This window comes from Octopus sinensis, linkage group LG18 (genome assembly GCF_006345805.1).
Source record: "Octopus sinensis linkage group LG18, ASM634580v1, whole genome shotgun sequence".
In the NCBI taxonomy this organism is placed as follows: Eukaryota; Metazoa; Mollusca; class Cephalopoda; order Octopoda; family Octopodidae; genus Octopus; species Octopus sinensis.
Genome location: NC_043014.1, coordinates 38611436 through 38628935, shown reverse-complemented (window position 1 = coordinate 38628935; position 17500 = coordinate 38611436). Strand labels below are relative to the sequence as shown.

At 41.8% G+C, this 17500-nt stretch overlaps 1 protein-coding gene and 1 long non-coding RNA gene across 6 annotated transcripts in view; one reads left to right on the top strand and one right to left on the bottom strand.

Moving 5' to 3' along the window:
• Positions 1–17500, top strand: part of LOC115221503 (protein phosphatase 1 regulatory subunit 12A) — a 414153-nt gene that overhangs the window by 315675 nt on the left and 80978 nt on the right. The gene's annotated exons all lie outside the window — the stretch shown is intronic.
• Positions 650–6884, bottom strand: LOC118766999. Its single transcript, XR_005002920.1, has 2 exons — positions 6600–6884; positions 650–1378 (listed from the first exon to the last, which is right to left on the bottom strand). It is a non-coding gene; the product is annotated as an uncharacterized LOC118766999 (long non-coding RNA).

Here is a 17500-nt window from a genome sequence, read left to right as displayed (position 1 = left end):
TTTTGCTGAATCACTATGTTACAGGGATGTAAACACACCAACACTGGTTGTCAAGTGGTGAAGGGGGGACAAACGCACACACAGATATATATATATACATATGTATATACGATGGGCTTCTTCCAGTTTCCGTCTGCCAAATCCATTTACAAGGATTTGGTCAGCCCAAGGCTATAGTAGAAGACTCTCAGCCAAGTTGGCAGACAGTAGGACTGAACCTAGAACCATGTAGTTGGGAAGCAAGCTTCTTACCACACATCCATGCTATATATATACAAAAATTCTATAATATATATATAGATACAAAAATTCTATAATATATGTATATATATATAGATTAGATACAAAAATTCTATAATTCTATAATAGCAGTTAAATACTATTCTTATAGAATAATATTTAACTGCTATTTCTAAATTCGGTATGTGGTGAAGCAATTTTTGCTGAACCCTAATTATAATTATGCTTATAGTTATAGAATTTTTGTATAAGGTTACCGATAATGGTTCTTTTCACTTACTGAACTCCTTGATTTAATTATTAGTTGTATAAAAATAGGAACGTTCTCCTATTCTTAATAATATATTTTACTGACTATATTTTACATGCAGCGGCAATACACATAAGTTTGGAATGACAACAAGATTTCTTTTTAAGATATATACATTATTTATTTTACATATTTTACAATCATGTTTGATGTTGGAAGTTTGTAAGTGTTCGCATGTTTTTGTGTCTGTGTGTTCGTTAGGCGTAAAAAGGTACTGACCAGTGAATTGACGATGGGATTTGATTCACAGTTAATGTTGTTGGTATCGGCTTGGCAACAGGTAATAACAGATGGCTTAAGGTAGTTCTTAGAAGAAACTAGAACCCAAGAACAGATAATTGATTTACCGTTTCAAGGGGTACAGCGTCAGACTTCCATATCAAGATATTGCGTGTCGCAGTTGAGATTAATTGAATCACTCGTTGTGTTTATCTTTCTCTTGATATGAATATACTTCCAGACATGTTACTGTAGCCGTTTTCTTCGTGGCGAGAATTTCACCTAACCGCTATAGTTGAATCTGTAGTTGTCTCGTGTACAATTTAAATCTTCGATGTTTGTCGATTGGTTCTTGCTGCTTCTTCATTATTTTCTGCTTGGTTATTTTTCTCTAGTTATAGATATCTTGTAACCGTTTTCTTCATGGTGATATTTCACATTAACAGTATGAGAGGTATCTGTAACATCTTGTATTAATGGTGGTCGCCTGCCTCGAAACTGGAACTTGGTCGAGTATTCTGTGTGGTCAGAGACTTAGTTCTTAAAAGAACTAAAAGCCTAAGACGAGCTCTGTGTGGTCAGAGGTTCGCCCTGAGAAGGACTGGAAACCTAAGACGAGCTCTGTGGTCAGAGGTTTAGCTCTGAGAAGGACTGGAAACCTAAGTATTTCTTTATTACCCACAAGGGGCCAACAAAGAATGGGACAATACATCATGATTTGGGGTCATGAGACACAAATGGTATTTACAGAAAAAATGAACTCTTTTTTTTTTTTTTTAAATTTCACAAAATCGGATAAATCGAATGATACACAACAACAACACAACATAAAGGGAACACATGAAGTGGGAACACCAGGATTGCCGAACCCACGAGCCCTGCTATTCCCACCGAAACTCGGCAGCCAACCTACAGCATGTTTACGTGGCTCCTCTCACTCGCAGCAACCGTGCCACACGCTTCCATATTTTATCGAACTCACACGCAGACAGACACCTCTTCTCCAACTCCACCTTTCTTTTTAGGTGGAACCTGAAATAGGTCACCAAGGCGGAGCCAGAGATCACGGTGCCTGTCGTTACCGCTTTCATTCTGGTCTTCCATATACACTCTTTCGCTACTGCTACTGTACTGAGAAAGCAATGCTTACCTTCACTTGTCAAAAAGCTAGGCGAGTCAATTTTTATAATTGTCTCAGCCGATAGCTGTACTCTTCTTCCGTCCGACAACAGGTGTTCGGCATATACCCACACGTCCGAAACTTCCGGACACTGAACAATAGCGTGCGAGACTGTTTCCAGATCCCGCTCGCATCTTGGGCAGTTCGATGGTCCACTCCAACCATGCCTTGTGAGTTTATCCCGAACGGGTAAAGCTCCTCTGAAACATTGCCAGGTCAAAGACTTCTGGAAGTTATCCAATGTCTTCGGCCTGAACGTCCTTTGGAACAGGCTGTCCAACTGATTTCTATCGAGGCCCAAGGTCCTTCCTAAGGCATCGTCATTTCCGGCCTCTACCAACCTGCTATAGAAAGCTGCGGTGGTACCAAAGCCGCCGGCATTGCCCGACCTGCGGAAGTGGCAGAGTGCCTTATGGCACTCCAAATACCACATGCTCGATCTAAGTCTTCGACGAAACCAGGTTTCTCTGCCACCGAAACTGACAAAGCTGGGGAACATCTGCTTCGCAAGCGGGGACCACACCCGTTCACCATCCAGGTAGAGCCAAAGGTGCCTTAACCTCAGCGCATCTCTGCACATCATCAGCCAAGGCATCCCCAAGCCACCCTTTAACGGTTTCTGACAGCAGATAGAACGTCTTACAAGAGGAGCACTTCCCTTCCACAAAAAGCGGAAGATCTGCCTCTCCAACTTGCTCAACCACGAATCCGGACAAGGGACGACGGTCAGGCGGTAGGTGATGACCGATGCTAAAAACACATTGGCCACCTCCGCCCTCCCTTTCAAGGACAGCCACCGTCCGGACCAAGTCCCGACCGCGTGAGCCACCTTGCCCGACACCTCAGACCAGTTCTTTTCTATCTGGAGACCTGGACCAAACCAGATCCCTAGCAGCTTAACCGGGCCCTCCGTCCAGCATCCCACGATGCTATTCGAAGGCATCGACTTGCCCCTCCAGGTGCCGAGTTGCAAGCCGACCGATTTTTCCCGGTTAATCTTTGCTCCTGTCACCGTCTCGTAAGCCTTGATGGCGTCTCCCACATTACGTAGGAGTTCCACCTCGGTCACGATGATGGTGATGTCGTCCGCATACGATGTCACAGATCCTCCACCTCCTGGATTCATCGGGATGGCGCTCAGCTTTCGCAGCAATGGCTCGAGAGCCATCACATACAAAATCGGGGAGAGCGGACACCCTTGACGAACAGACCGTTTGATGCGGAACGGCTTCGACAGGAAGCCATTCACCCGAACGATCGAGTCGATGTTATCGTACAACTGTATGATCCACCTGAGGAAGCCAATGCCCAGACCGAACTGCGCCAGCACGGACACCAAGTACCGATGGTTCACCCTATCAAACGCTTTACTCTGGTCTAAATGGACCAATGCCCCACCCTTGCCGGAGTCATTCCCAAACCTTTCTATTGTGTAGCGTACTAGGTGAAGATTGTCCTGGATGGTTCTTCCAGGGATCGCACAAGTTTGTGCCTCCCCGATCAGACCACCCGCGACACGCGTCAACCTTTTCGCTAACACCTTGGCCAAAATCTTCACCTCTGTGTTTAGCAGTGTGATGGGCCGAAAGTTGTCTATGTTGTCCCCCTTGCTCGGGTCCTTCCTGATCAGCGTCACCACTCCCCGACGTACAGACCTGGGAATGAACCCATTCTGCCGCCAGTTCGTGAAAACGCCGGCCAGCACGTTCCCGAACAAGTCTGGCATTCTTTTATATAGTTCGTAAGGTAAACCATCGATCCCCGGCGCCCTGCCTTCACCGCAGTCGGCCAGGACCTCGGCTATCTCCTCAGGCGAGATCGACGCTTCACAGCTCTCCGCATCCTGCCCCGAGAGGCACGGCAGCCCGGCGAGGATGTCCGTTAGGTCCACCCTCTCCTCCGGTCCGCCGTCGCCCCCAAAGAGCCGAGCGAAGTGCTCCTGAAACGTCCGACACATCTCCTCTGGTTCGGTGATCACATCGCCTCGCCCGTTCGTCACAGACTTAATTGTGGAATCGTTTCCACGTTGAGCCTCCACAACTCGTGCCCATCCGGCAGCCCTGATACCCTCGCACCCCATTGCGCGAATTCTAGCTCTGACGATGCAACCCATATGTTGGGCTTCGAGGTGCTGGTTCAACTCCAGTCTCCTCAGCCTAACCTGGGCCCCATCGCCAGCTCTGATGGCTTCCTCTAAGGCCTTAACTAGCCCCATCTCTTTCTTACGCCCGCTAGTTGTTAGACCTATGCTGTATCTAACGGACTCGTATTTGATGGCTCTTTTGAGGGCGTACCACCATTTGTTGTTAATAATGGAACCGGTTAACGCCCTCTTCACTACTAACTCGATCCGCTTTCTGTACTCCTCAATAGCCAGGAGGGACTTATTGAGTTTCCAGTAGCCGGATCCCCTACTACCTAACTTATCTAGGTTCAGTTCGCCAGTGACCATCCTGTGATCGCTGTAACTGACCGTGTGAAACTGTGGACACTTAACTAATCCTTTATCTATTTTTCTAATAAAAATTCTGTCTATGTAAGACCCGATAGACCCGTCGCCACTTAACCACGTCCACTGTGGAGCGTTCGGGAATTCAAGTCTGTAGGGATCTACCAGCTGAAAGCGACTCAGTAGATCCCGGAAGCCAGCGTTTGGTTTCCTATCTTTCGAGCCAATGCCATCGACGCGCGCGTCGACTATGGCATTAAAGTCCCCTAACATGACTATGGATTTTGACGTGCCAAGAAACTTCTCCAAGCCTCGATAAAAATCAGTCTGACCTGTATTAGGTGCATACACGCCACCAGCCTGATTTCTTTACCACAACTGAACGTCAGATCTAAGACGACCAGCCTACCTTCTGAATCAGAAAAAATCAACTTTTTCTCTGCGACACTATCTTTTTTAAGCAGAACCAACACCCCACTCCCGCCCACATGCCGTCCAGGAGAAATAAATTTCTCGTAGCCTTCCATGAGCGGGAGTAGATCTCTTGGCCCTTCGATTCGTGTCTCAGTAGCGACAATTACATTTAAATTCCGCGCCCTGATATCGTTTAGTAAACGACCTTGTTTCCAGTTCGCTACCAGGACGCGCACATTTATGCAACCAACGTAAACAGCCATAGTTTGCCTACCTTATTTCCTCTGGGTCCGGCCGGCGGGGGGGACCCGTCTCTTCTGCCTCAGATGAACGAGGACTCGGCGCGTTGTTGTTCTTTCTTTCTGCATCCTTCAGGGCATCCTCCTTGCTCATTCTGGGTGTGCCTACGTCTTTTCTAAAGTCGTTTGCATACGTGTTGAACCCTTTCAGTCCCATCACGTAGCATCTCCAGCCTCCACCTTTCGCTTCCATCTCCACCTCCTCGACGTGTTGAGTCTCCACTCTGCGTACCACTTCTCTGTTTGCGGTATTCATCGCCACATACACCCTGTTCTCCCTCTCCGGCTTCTTCGCCTTCTTTACTTCTCTCTTCTCTTTGCTTATAATTTTCTCCGGGGAGGGGTTGTTGTGCTTTCGTTTTGTCGCAGCAACCTGTGACCACCCCTCCCCTACTTCTGTTGCGGCTGTCGTTTCTGTAGCCGCCACTTGAGCACTTGGTTTTGTGGGTACGCTCTTTTCCTTCTCCGCCGGCTTACAGTCCTTTTTGATGTGGCCCTTCTTGCCACAGGTGAAACACCTGGGCTTCCGGCCCTCCACCATTACTGCCATCCGGCTCTCTCCTATTTCGATGACCTCGCCTATCTCTTCCAAGGCGACCTGCTCTGCCTGTACAATAATTTGTACTTTCTGTCCATGCCACTTTTTGGCTTCTACCACCGTGGCATCACGCACTTCCATTTGGTCTTCCAGCCCTGCAGTGACCCCAGCCACTATCAGTTCGGGCTCGATCTCCGGCGGTATGTTGGCGACCGTAATTTTTGAAATACGCCTTCCTCTATAGATAGGCAGAAGGGTTATTATGCCTGTTTTTAGGGGCTTCATTGAATGTTCCCTCGCTTCTTCTTCTGTCTTGAACCTAGTTTCCACAGTTCCGTACCTCTTACCCCTGGTTAAAAATGTGATTTTATCCCAGATGGGTAGTAGGCACGCCTCCACTTCCTTTTCCGATGAAAAGTCTATTTTCCTTTCTATGTTACGGTATGTTTTGAATATTACCGTTCTCTTCTCTATCTCTTCGAGAGATTCTTTCATCTGGTTTAGTTTAATCTTGTACCCGTCTCGAGACACTATCTTCTTCGCTTCTTCCACCCTGGTTAGGTTAATCCTTCTTTCCTTCGGACTAGCTGCCTCGGCGAAGTTTAGCACCTTCCTTGCCATGCTTGGCACATCTATACTCTTTCTGACTCTCCCACTTTCCTCCTCGTCCGAGAAAATGTCGGGTATAGCCATTATTCCTTCCAGGTTGGACATCTCTGGACTAAGGACCTGGGTTTGGACCTCCGCTCTGTCCGCCTTCGGGCTGGCCATTATTGGCCTACCCCTCCTCAGCGTCTTCACTGAAATTGGTCAAAATAAATTTGACTAACGAAAAAACCAACTTACTTTTTTTTTTTCCTTTTTGTTTTTGTTTTTAGTAACAACAGTGACAACTTTATATAGGTGCCGACCAGGCGGGATAAAATATTCTCGTCAGCAGGACTGGAAACCTAAGACGAATATTCTTCTGAGAAACCTTATTTATAGGCTTTACATGGCTCCCAATGAACTTCCGAAATGGAAAGCTGTGATTGGCTGCTTGGAACTATGGCGCGAAAATAAGTCGAGACATTTTGCGCCAAGTTATAACCAGCGGTGCGAGCGTAGTAGAGACCAACGTGTCAGCCAATCGAATTAGTGTTTACATCAATGTTGAACTAGCCAAAGCTGTTTGTAATCTCGACCGAGGTCATTCTATATACTCTTCTCAAACAGTGAAGATAGCACTGAGAGACGATATTGTTACAGTTGATTAATTAATTTTACCCTTTATTATTATTAATATGTATATATATATAGATAGATAGATAGATAGACAGATGAACTTCTGCATAGTTTTACTGACAAGGTATTAGTCAAACCTGATAGTCTTGTCAAAGACAGTTTCCTCAGGGTGCCGTTGCTGTGCTGATGCATCGATTCCAGAACCATGTTTTTGTAAAGCAAGCCTCTTACAGAGCTGCATCTTAAAAAAAATATAATCCATGTTTTCATCAGTTTAAAGTAGTAAAGTAGTAACAGAAACAAATCATCATCATCATCATACAAAGATTACCCTAGCCTCCCCCACCACCCCCACCACATTCCCCTCATCATCACCATTCTTATCAACGATCATCATGCATGTACTACCAACACGTTTTCAGTCACCAGCTAAATCTAGTCTTCTGTGGTGTCAATAACCGAGAGGATTATAGAAAGACAATTGTTATTCCATATTTACGTCTGTATCTTCACTGAATTCTTAATGCATTTTTGCTGGGATTTTTTTAATGTCTTATTTATGTTTTTTATTTTTTGGTATTTAAGAAAAGCTCCCCCACCTTTTCCACGCTTTTCTCTTTTCAATTTATTTTCATTTTCTTTATTTCATTTCTCACCACGTGGTAGCAGTGAATTGATGGATTATAGATCTTAATTTGGCAACAATTCTTCGTGAATCCATTAAATGTGATATAAAATAATAACATGTTTTGGGGGTTGCTGGGGGATGCGTTCTGCAACAAGCAGTTTAATAACTCTTTCATCACCATATGTCAAGCAAAAATCATTATCCATGTGTTTTAATTATTTACAGGTGTCAGGTGTGGCTGTGTGGTAAGAAGCTTGCTTCCCAACCACATGGTTCTGGGTTCAGTCCCACTGCGTAGCACCTTAGACAACCAAAACCTTGTGAGTGGATTTGGTAGATGGAGACTGAAAGAAGCCCATTGTATATATATATATGTGTGTGTTTGATAACTGATGTTGGTGTGTTTATGTCCCTGTAACTTAGTGGTTCAACAAAAGTCTGGGGTCGATTCATTTGACAAAAATTCTTCAAGTCAGTAATCCAGCATGGCCACAGTCTAATGACTGAAACAAATGTAAAAAAATAGAAATATCAAGGATATTGTGAATCTTTCTGAAATAATGAATATTTTCATATATTAATTATCATTCTGTGTTTGTATTTGAAACAGCATTGAATTAAAATCACCATCTTTCTATCATACTAAATATATACTTCTACATACTTATATACTAAATATATAGGTGTAGGAGTGACTGTGTGGTAAGTAGCTTGTTTACCAACCACATGGTTCCGGGTTCAGTCCCACTGCGTGGCACCTTGGGTGTCTTCTACTATAGCCTTGGGCCGACCAAAGCTTTGTGAGTGGATTTGGTAGACGGAAACTGAAAGAAGCCCATCGTATATATGTATATATATATATATGTATGTGTGTGTGTTTGTGTGTCTGTGTTTGTCCCCCTAACATTGCTTGACAACCGATGCTGGTGTGTTTATGTCCCCGTCACTTAGCGGTTCGGCAAAAAGAGACCGATAGAATAAGTACTAGGCTTACAAAGAATAAGTCCCGGGGTCGAGTTGCTCGATTAAAGGCGGTGCTCCAGCATGGCCGCAGTCAAATGACTGAAACAAGTAAAAGAGAGAAAGAGAGATATACCTATTGTTAGAATGTATAATGTAAAGTTATCTGAGACAGAATCTCTTGTATTTAATAACACAGTGTATATTGGAGCAAGACAAATGTCATTGTTCCAGTGACTCACAACTGACATGTTTTCATCTTTCTTGAATTTCATTGTCACCTACATAAATGAAATTCATGCCTCAATATTTAGGTAACTATGAACAAAAACAATCACAGGCGTTGTGAAAGCTTACCAGGCTGTAGAAAATCTCAGTGTACATGATTGAAACAGCCTTAATTTAAAATCACCACAGCCTGGCAAGCTTCTGAAATGCATCTCTTATTCTCACGAATCACTGAAGCAAGGATGTTTGTCATACTTTGATAGATATTGTGTTTTTAAAACAAAAAGTCTCTGAAGAGATTTTATCTCAGATAGTTTCACAGCATCATGCCTCCTAAAGTTGACCTTGGCAGAAATTGAACTCAGAATGTAAAATTGAACTCAGAATGTAAAACTGAAAGAAATGCTGCTAGGCGTAGGAGTGGCTGTGTGGTAAATAGCTTGCTTACCAACCACATGGTTCCGTGTTCAGTCCCACTGCGTGGCACCTTTGGCAAGTTGTCTTCTACTATAACCTTGGGCCGACCAAAGCCTTGTGAGTGGATTTGGTAGACGGAAACTGAAAGAAGCCCATCGTATATATGATATATATATATATGTGTGTGTGTCTGTGTGTGTGTGTGTGTGTGTTTGTATGTCTGTGTTTGTCAACTCCAACATTGCATGACAACCGATACTGGTGTGTTTACATCCCCGTAACTTAACAGTTCGGCAAAAGAGACTCATAGAAAAAGTACTAGGCTTACAAAGAATAATTCCTAGGGTCGATTTACTCGACAAAAGGTGGTGCTCCAGCATGGCCACAGTCAAATGACTGAAACAAGTAAAAGAGTAAAAGAGAGAGTAAGAGTAAGCATTTTGTCCATCATGTTAATGATTCTGCCAGCTTATTGCCTTACAGATATATATATATATATATATATATAATAAAACTTTTTAAAATTGATGGTGTGTTGTATCACATTTTGTGACAATATATATATATATATATATATATATATATTTTTTCTTTTACTTGTTTCAGTCATTTGACTGTGGCCATGCTGGAGCACCACCTTCAGTCAAGCAGACAACTTATTCTTTGTAAGCCTAGTACTTATTATATCAGTCTCTTTTGCTTAACCGCTAAGTTACGGGGATGTAAACACACCAGTATCGGTTGTCAAGCGATGTTGGGGGAACAAACACAGACGCACAAACACACACACAAATACATACACACACACACACGCACACACATATATACACACAACAGGCTTCTTTCAGTTTCTGTCTACCAAATCCACTCACAAGGCTTTGATCAGCCTGAAGCTATCGTAGAAGACACTTGCCCTAGGTGCCACACAGTGGGACTGAACCTGGAACCATGTGGTTCATAAGCAAGCTACTTACCACAAAGCCACTCTTGCACCTATATATGTTTTTTATCTCAACGAAAGCAAGCTTGTCTTGCCTACTCTTTAATTTCTTTAATGTTTTTCTCCTATCTAACATTATGGTGGTTCCTAAATACTGAAAGCTGTCAACTTTGTTTCAGAGTTGATTGATTAATTCTTAATTTGAAAATTATTGGTATCTCATATATACTTGTGTACAGTTATAGACGTAGGAGTGGCTGTGTGGTAAGTAGCTTGCTTATGAACCACATGGTTCCAGGTTCAGTCCCACTGTGTGGCACCTTGGGCAACTGTCTTCTCTATAGCCTCAGGCCTGCCAAAGCCTTGTGAGTGGATTTGGTAGACGGAAACTGAAAGAAGCTCGTCGTATATATGTATATATATATATATATATATATATATATATATATATGTAAGCGTGTGTATATGTTTGTGTGTCTGTATTTGTCCCTTGACAACCGATGCTGGTGTGTTTACATTCTCATAACTTAGTGGTTCGGCAAAAGAGACCAATAGAACAAGTATTAGGCTTACAAAGAATAAGTCCTGGGGTCGATTTTCTCGACTGAAGGCGGTGCTCCAGTATGGCCACAGTCAAATGACTGAAACACGTAAAAGAATAAAAGTGTCATATTCAATATCTCTTTGTACATTTGGACATAAAAAGACAATAAGCTTCAGAAATAGTCTTAAGAAAAGAAATTCTCTTTATGAGATACTACATGTGTAAACATATCACTAGGCCATGAATGACATCATCAGACCATACATGTCTGTGTCATTGCACTTCATCAGTTGTCATTCACAGCCACTAAGAGCTGGTCACTCTTATATTAAAATAGCAAATATTGCATTTGCTGGTGTGCAAAAAGCTTTGTGAAGCTAAAATAAATTATTTTGATCAGTGGTTTTTAACCAGGGTCTGTATCACCCCCAGGGCTCCATATATTATTTTGGGGGATCCACAGAGGCAAAATAGTAAATTGAGGACTCATAGTAGTATTATAAGTGTCCATGAAAAAAATTTTGTTTTTGATGTATCGTTTGCAAGAAAGAGCAAGATTTCTTTCTCTCGCATTTTACATAGTTCAGCCTACACAAGTTAACCCTTTAGCATTTAAACTGGTCACATCTGGCCACAAATTCTGTCTTACAACTGCCCTGCAATGTCAGTCTAAAAATAAACAATCACATCCTTAAAATTTTGAAGCTACAAGAAAATATATGGTTAATTCAAAACAACATCAATAAATAAGCATTACACTTTGGTTAAGTAATCCGAATGCTAAAGGATTAAAATGTGAAAAGCAAAATAGGAATTTTGAAAGCAGTATCTATAAAATTAGTTTTGAAATTTTGATTGGTGATGGGGGTCCACTGGAGTAAAATAGTAATCAAAGAGGCCTGTAGGTTAAAAACCAGTTGAGACCATTGCACACTAAACAATCAGTGCTGAATGAATCATAGTTATGTACAGGCATGCTCTTGTACTTTTTTTTTTTTAGTGGTTTTTTTTTTTTTTGAGATTGTCACTGTCTCTGGTTTAGTTGTTGTTAAGACCTGGAACATATTTTTTCACTTTCATCTTAGTGTAAAAGAATATATTCTATGATAATATTTCATCATTCACCTGTAACCGAATCTCCTTCAAATCACATAGTCAGTAAAAAAAAAAAATGAAAAAGAAAAGAAAATAGATGGTTTTTTTTATGGCTTAAGGTTTTTAATACTGTTTAATAATAGGAGATAGAATTTCTCTATAAAAATTAATTTTTTCCAGATTCCATAAAAATATCTCTAAAAGAAAATGAATTATTCAAATATTGATTTGATAAAAAAACCAAACATTTTTAAAAAAGCTTAAAATTATGAATATGGAAAATTTAATGAAGCAACTTAAGTGGAATTTATCTTCCATATCAGACATTTCTTGTCTTTGAGTTTCCCATTGGAAGCATATTGAAAGTAGAAAATACAAAAAAAAAAATTTTTTTTTTTTTGGTTAGCTCCAGAACAACTGTGAAAGAATAGACCCGTGAGTTTATTCTGATTAAGCTAACTACCTGTTATGGCACTTCATTGGTTATGATGGCAAGGGTTCCTGTTGGTCTGATCAATGGGACATGAAATCAATGTGCAAGTGGTTGAGCACTCCACAGACATGGGTACCCTTAATGTAGTTCTCAGGGAGATTCAGCATGATTCAGAATGTGATGAGGATGGCCCTTTTGAAATACAGGTACAACTCATATTTGCTAGCTGAGTGGACTGGAGCAATGTTAAATAAAGTGTCTTGCTCAAGGACACGATGTACTGCTGGGAATTGAACTCATGACTTTACGATCATGAGCCAAATTTCCTAACCACTAAGATCTAATAAATTCCACCTGTAATGATCCTGGTTATTTTGTTTGTTTTCTTCTGTGTGTGTGTGTGTGTGTATACTCTCTTTACTCTTTTACTCTTTTACTTGTTTCAGTCATTTGACTGCGGCCATGCTGGAGCACCACCTTTAGTCGAGCAAATCGACCCCGGGACTTATTCTTTGTAAGCCCAGTACTTATTCTATCAGTTTCTTTTGCTGAACCGCTAAGTAACGGAGACATAAACACACCAGCATCGGTTCTCAAGCAATGCTAGGGGGACAAACACACACACACAAACACACACACATACACACATATATATATATATATATATATATATATATACATATATACGACAGGCTTCTTTCAGTTTCCGTCTACCAAATCCACTCACAAGGCATTGGTCGGCCCGGGGCTATAGCAGAAGACACTTGCCCAAGATGCCACGCAGTGGGACTGAACCCAGAACCATGTGGTTGGTTAGCAAGCTACTTACCACACAGCCACTCCTGCACCTACATATATATTTTCATTGGAATTATTGTTCTCATAGGGTTGAGCTTGTTTAGGGGTTCTGGTTAAGGGTAACTTTGTTGTTTATATTATACCATAATAAAGAATAAGTCCTGGGGTCGATTTGCTCAACTAAAGGTGGTGCTCCAGCATGGCTGCAGTCAAAAGACTGAAACGAATAAAAGAAAATATGTTATGGGATTTGATAAACACACTAGCATCAGTTTTCAAGCAATGTTGGAGGGACAAACACAAACGCAAACAAATACACACACATACATGCATACATACATACACACATACACACATACACACACACACATACATACATATATACATAGACACACACACACACGATGGGCTTCTTTCAGTTTCTGTCTACCAAATCCACTCATAAGGCTTTGGTTGACCTGAGGCTATAGTAGAAGACACTTGTCCATGGTGCCACACAGTGGGACTGAACTTGGAACCATGTCGTTAGTAAGCAAGTTAGTTACCATACAGCCACTCCTGCAAAGTATTTCAAGAATTTTTTTTTTATACAGTTATTAATAATATTTAATTACAAAAATATAATGAGACTTTTCTAAATATCAAAAGGCTAGTGGGGTTAACTAGAGTAAAGTAAAAAAAAAAAAAAGGGGTCTACAGATGCAAAATAGTTGACAACCTCTGCCCTACATGGTCAACTGGTTTACCAGAAATGCAAGCCAAAATCATCCTGATATCATGCCTTACCATTCTTAGAAAAGGACGTGTTGGATAATGTATGGAATCCTGGGTACTCTACTCATATGAAAAAGATGGGGCTAATCACAGCTGAAATGCTTTTCACCATAGTTCTATTGGATCGGAGCTGACCTTGGTTTAAAAACCGCCAACAGCTACAACTGCTGCTGTTTCTAGAATCAAAATGTGTTACTGTTACTCTTGTAGGAAGAAATCTGACACATTTTACCATTGGGATATTTAGGAACCAGCTTCATCTTCTGTCTTCCATGAAGGTCCCTTTGTTATACTCTCTCGTTTTCTTCTTCTTTCTTCTCTACTTCCACCCTTAACCCACTCTCAGACTCAGACCTTCCTCTCTCTCTTTCTTTCTCTCTGTCTCTCTCTGGCCACTGTGTCCACCATTACCTCCATCCTCCTACTCCTCCATCTTCTCCCAAGAAATATAAAACTAATTGCTATATATAGCAATCAGTTATTCAGTCACTGGGTAAAGAAACGAGACACTTGAACAAAGAACCCAGCCCATCCACCCCACACCACAATTCTGCAAAAAAAAAACAAACAAAAAAAAACTCAAACCCAGACCAAAACAAATTAAAACAAAAAACAAAAAAAAACCTCACCCACACAGTTTAAATTATCTTGTAAACAACTTGTTAATGAGCTTGCATAATTCTTGTGTTGTGTAATTATATAATAGTTACATAGAGAGAGAGAGAGAGAAGTGGTAGATGAGGGGTGAGGAGGAGGAGGAAAATGAAACTTTTTTTTAAAAATAATTATGACATAGGCACAGGAGTGGCTGTGTGGTAAGTAGCTTGCTAACCAACCACATCGTTCCGGGTTCAGTCCCACTGCGTGGCATCTTGGGCAAGTGTCTTCTGCCTTGTGAGTGGATTTGGTAGACGGAAACTGAAAGAAGCCTGTCGTATATATGTATATATATATATATATATATATATGTATATATATATATATATATATGTGTGTGTGTGTGTGTGTGTGTTTGTGTCTGTGTTTGTCCCCCTAGCATTGCTTGACAACCGATGCTGGTGTGTTTACGTCCCCGTCACTTAGTGGTTCGGCAAAAGAGACCGATAGAATAAGTACTGGGCTTACAAAGAATAAGTCCTGGGGTCGATTTGCTCGACTAAAGGTGGTGTTCCAGCATGGCCGCAGTCAAATGGCTGAAACAAGTAAAAGAGTAAGAGTATAATTATGGGCGCTGACATGACTGTGTGGTTGAGAAGGTTTTTTGCAGCCACGTGGTTTTGAGTTCAGTCCCACTGTGTGGCACCTTGGGAAAGTGTCTTCTACTTAAAGCCACTATCAACTAGGCACTATAAACTGACAAAACCCTCATGGTTTCTTACCTCTAACAAGGCTGTATCAACTCGGTCAGTTGTGGTTTTTCTCCTTTCTTTTTACAAAAAGAAATTTATTATGAAGAAATATTCACCCATCATTAATAATATGTGAAGGCACATGGCTCAGTGGTTAGAGCGTCAAGCTCACAATCATGACGTAGTGAGTTCATTTCCTGGACCAGGCTGTGTGTTGAGTTCTTGAGAAAGACACTTTATTTTATATTGCTTCAGTTCACTCAGGTGTAGAAACGAGTTGCGACACCACCGGTGCCAAGCTGTATCAGCTTTTACCTTTCCCTTGGATAACATCAGTGGTGTGGAAACGGGAGGCTGGTATGAATGGGTGACTGTTGGTTTTCCATAATCAATCTTGCCCAGACTTGTGCCGCAGAGGGTAACATTCTAGGTGCAATTGGATGATCATTCATGATTGAAGGGAGTCTTTACCCTATATATATATATATATATATGTGTATATGTAATGTTTGATTTGTTTTAAGATTTTTTGATTAATAATTATAGTATATCTAATTAATTTATATGTGGGTATTATAGATAATATCGTTTCAGTATTGATTGAATAACTAAATAGCGGTTTGTCTCTAAATTCTTTCTCTCTCTCTCTATATATATATATAACGACGATGATGATGATGATGATGATGATGAATATATATATACACATACATATATATATATATATATATATATATATGAGTGATTGGCATTAGGAAGAGCATCCAGCTGTAGAAACTCTGCCAGATCAAGATTGGAGCCTGGTACAGCCATCTGTTCACCAGTCCTCTGTCAAATCGTCCAACCCATGCTGGCATGGAAAGCGGACGTTAAACGATAATGATGATGAAGATGATGATATATATATGAAAGCACATGGCTCAGTGGTTAGTGTGTTGGGCTCACAATCATAAGGTTCTGAGTTTGTTTCCCGGACCGGGCTGTGTGTTGTGTCCTTGAGCAAGACATTTTATTTCATGTTACTGCAGTTCACTCAGCTGGTAGAAATGAGTTGTGATGTCTGTGGTCCCAAGCTGTGCTGGGTTTTGCTCCATGGTAATGACTGCAATAATGTTGCTGCAGAGAATGGCCAATGGCAATCTTTGCAGCAGCCACTCAACCTCATGGGGCTCATTTCTTTGACAGGCCACTGTTACCTCTATTTTGCAGAGGAAATTGGTAGTACAGGGCCCTAGAATATCTGACATCTTGATGGCGACTGGCACAAAGTGATAGTGTGGAGGCACGTGGCCTAGTGGTTAGAGCAGTGCTTTTCAAACGTTTTGCTGGAGCGGAACCCCAAGGAAACATTCCACTGGCTCGAGGAACCCCTGTGCGATAATTTAATAGTCTTATGCACACATATTTGCACAGGAGAATTAAAAATTACTGCCGATTTTAGCAGTTTTGTAACTTCTTGCGGAACCCCTGGACTGTACTGGCGGAACCCTGGTTGAAAACCACTGGGTTAGAGCAGCGGACTCGCGATTGAGGGATTGTTGGTTCGAATCTCAGACCGGGCGGTATGTGTGTTTATGAGTGAAACACCTAAGCTCCATGCGGCTCTGGCAGAAGGTAACGGCGAACTTCAGGTGACACTTTTGCCACAACTTTCTCTCACTCTTTCCTCCTGCATCTTGCAGCTCACCTGCGATGGACCGGCGTCCCGTCCAGGAGAGGAACCTATACGCCAAGGAAACCGGAAAACCGGCCCTTATGAGCCAGGCATGGCTGGAGAAGGAACAAAACAAAGTGATAGTAGCTGGTCAGCTCCCTGTGTTTATTGATTTTTCGATCCTCCACATTACAAGCAGTGACACCTGGAGAATATGTTGCTGCAAAATGCGCCCCAGATCTATCTCCCTCGAAGCTTTCATTTATATGTTAATTCAATAATTATTCAAATTGAAATAGCGTACCTAGGTCTACATCATTCACAGCATCCTTTATATATTTTTTTATAATGCTGGTAAAGATATAAGCGCAGGAGTGGCTGTGTGGTAAGTAGCTTGTTTACCAACCACATGGTTCCGGGTTCAGTCCCACTGCATGGCACCTTGGGCAAGTGTCTTCTACTATAGCCTCGGGCCGACCAAAGCCTTGTGAGTGGATTTGGTAGACGGAAACTGAAAGAAGCCCGTCATATATATGTATATGTGTGTGTTTGTGTGTCTGTGTGTGTCCCCCTAGCATCGCTTGACAACCGATGCTGGTGTGTTTATGTCCCCTTTACTTAGCGGTTCGGCAAAAGAGACCGATAGAATAAGTACTGGGGTTACAAAAGGATAAGTCCCAGGGTCGAGTTGCTCGATTAAAGGCGGTGCTCCAGCATGGCCACAGTCAAATGACTGAAACAAGTAAAAAGAGTAAAGAGAGAGCGTACCTAGGACTGCATCATTCACAGCATCCTTTATATTTTATT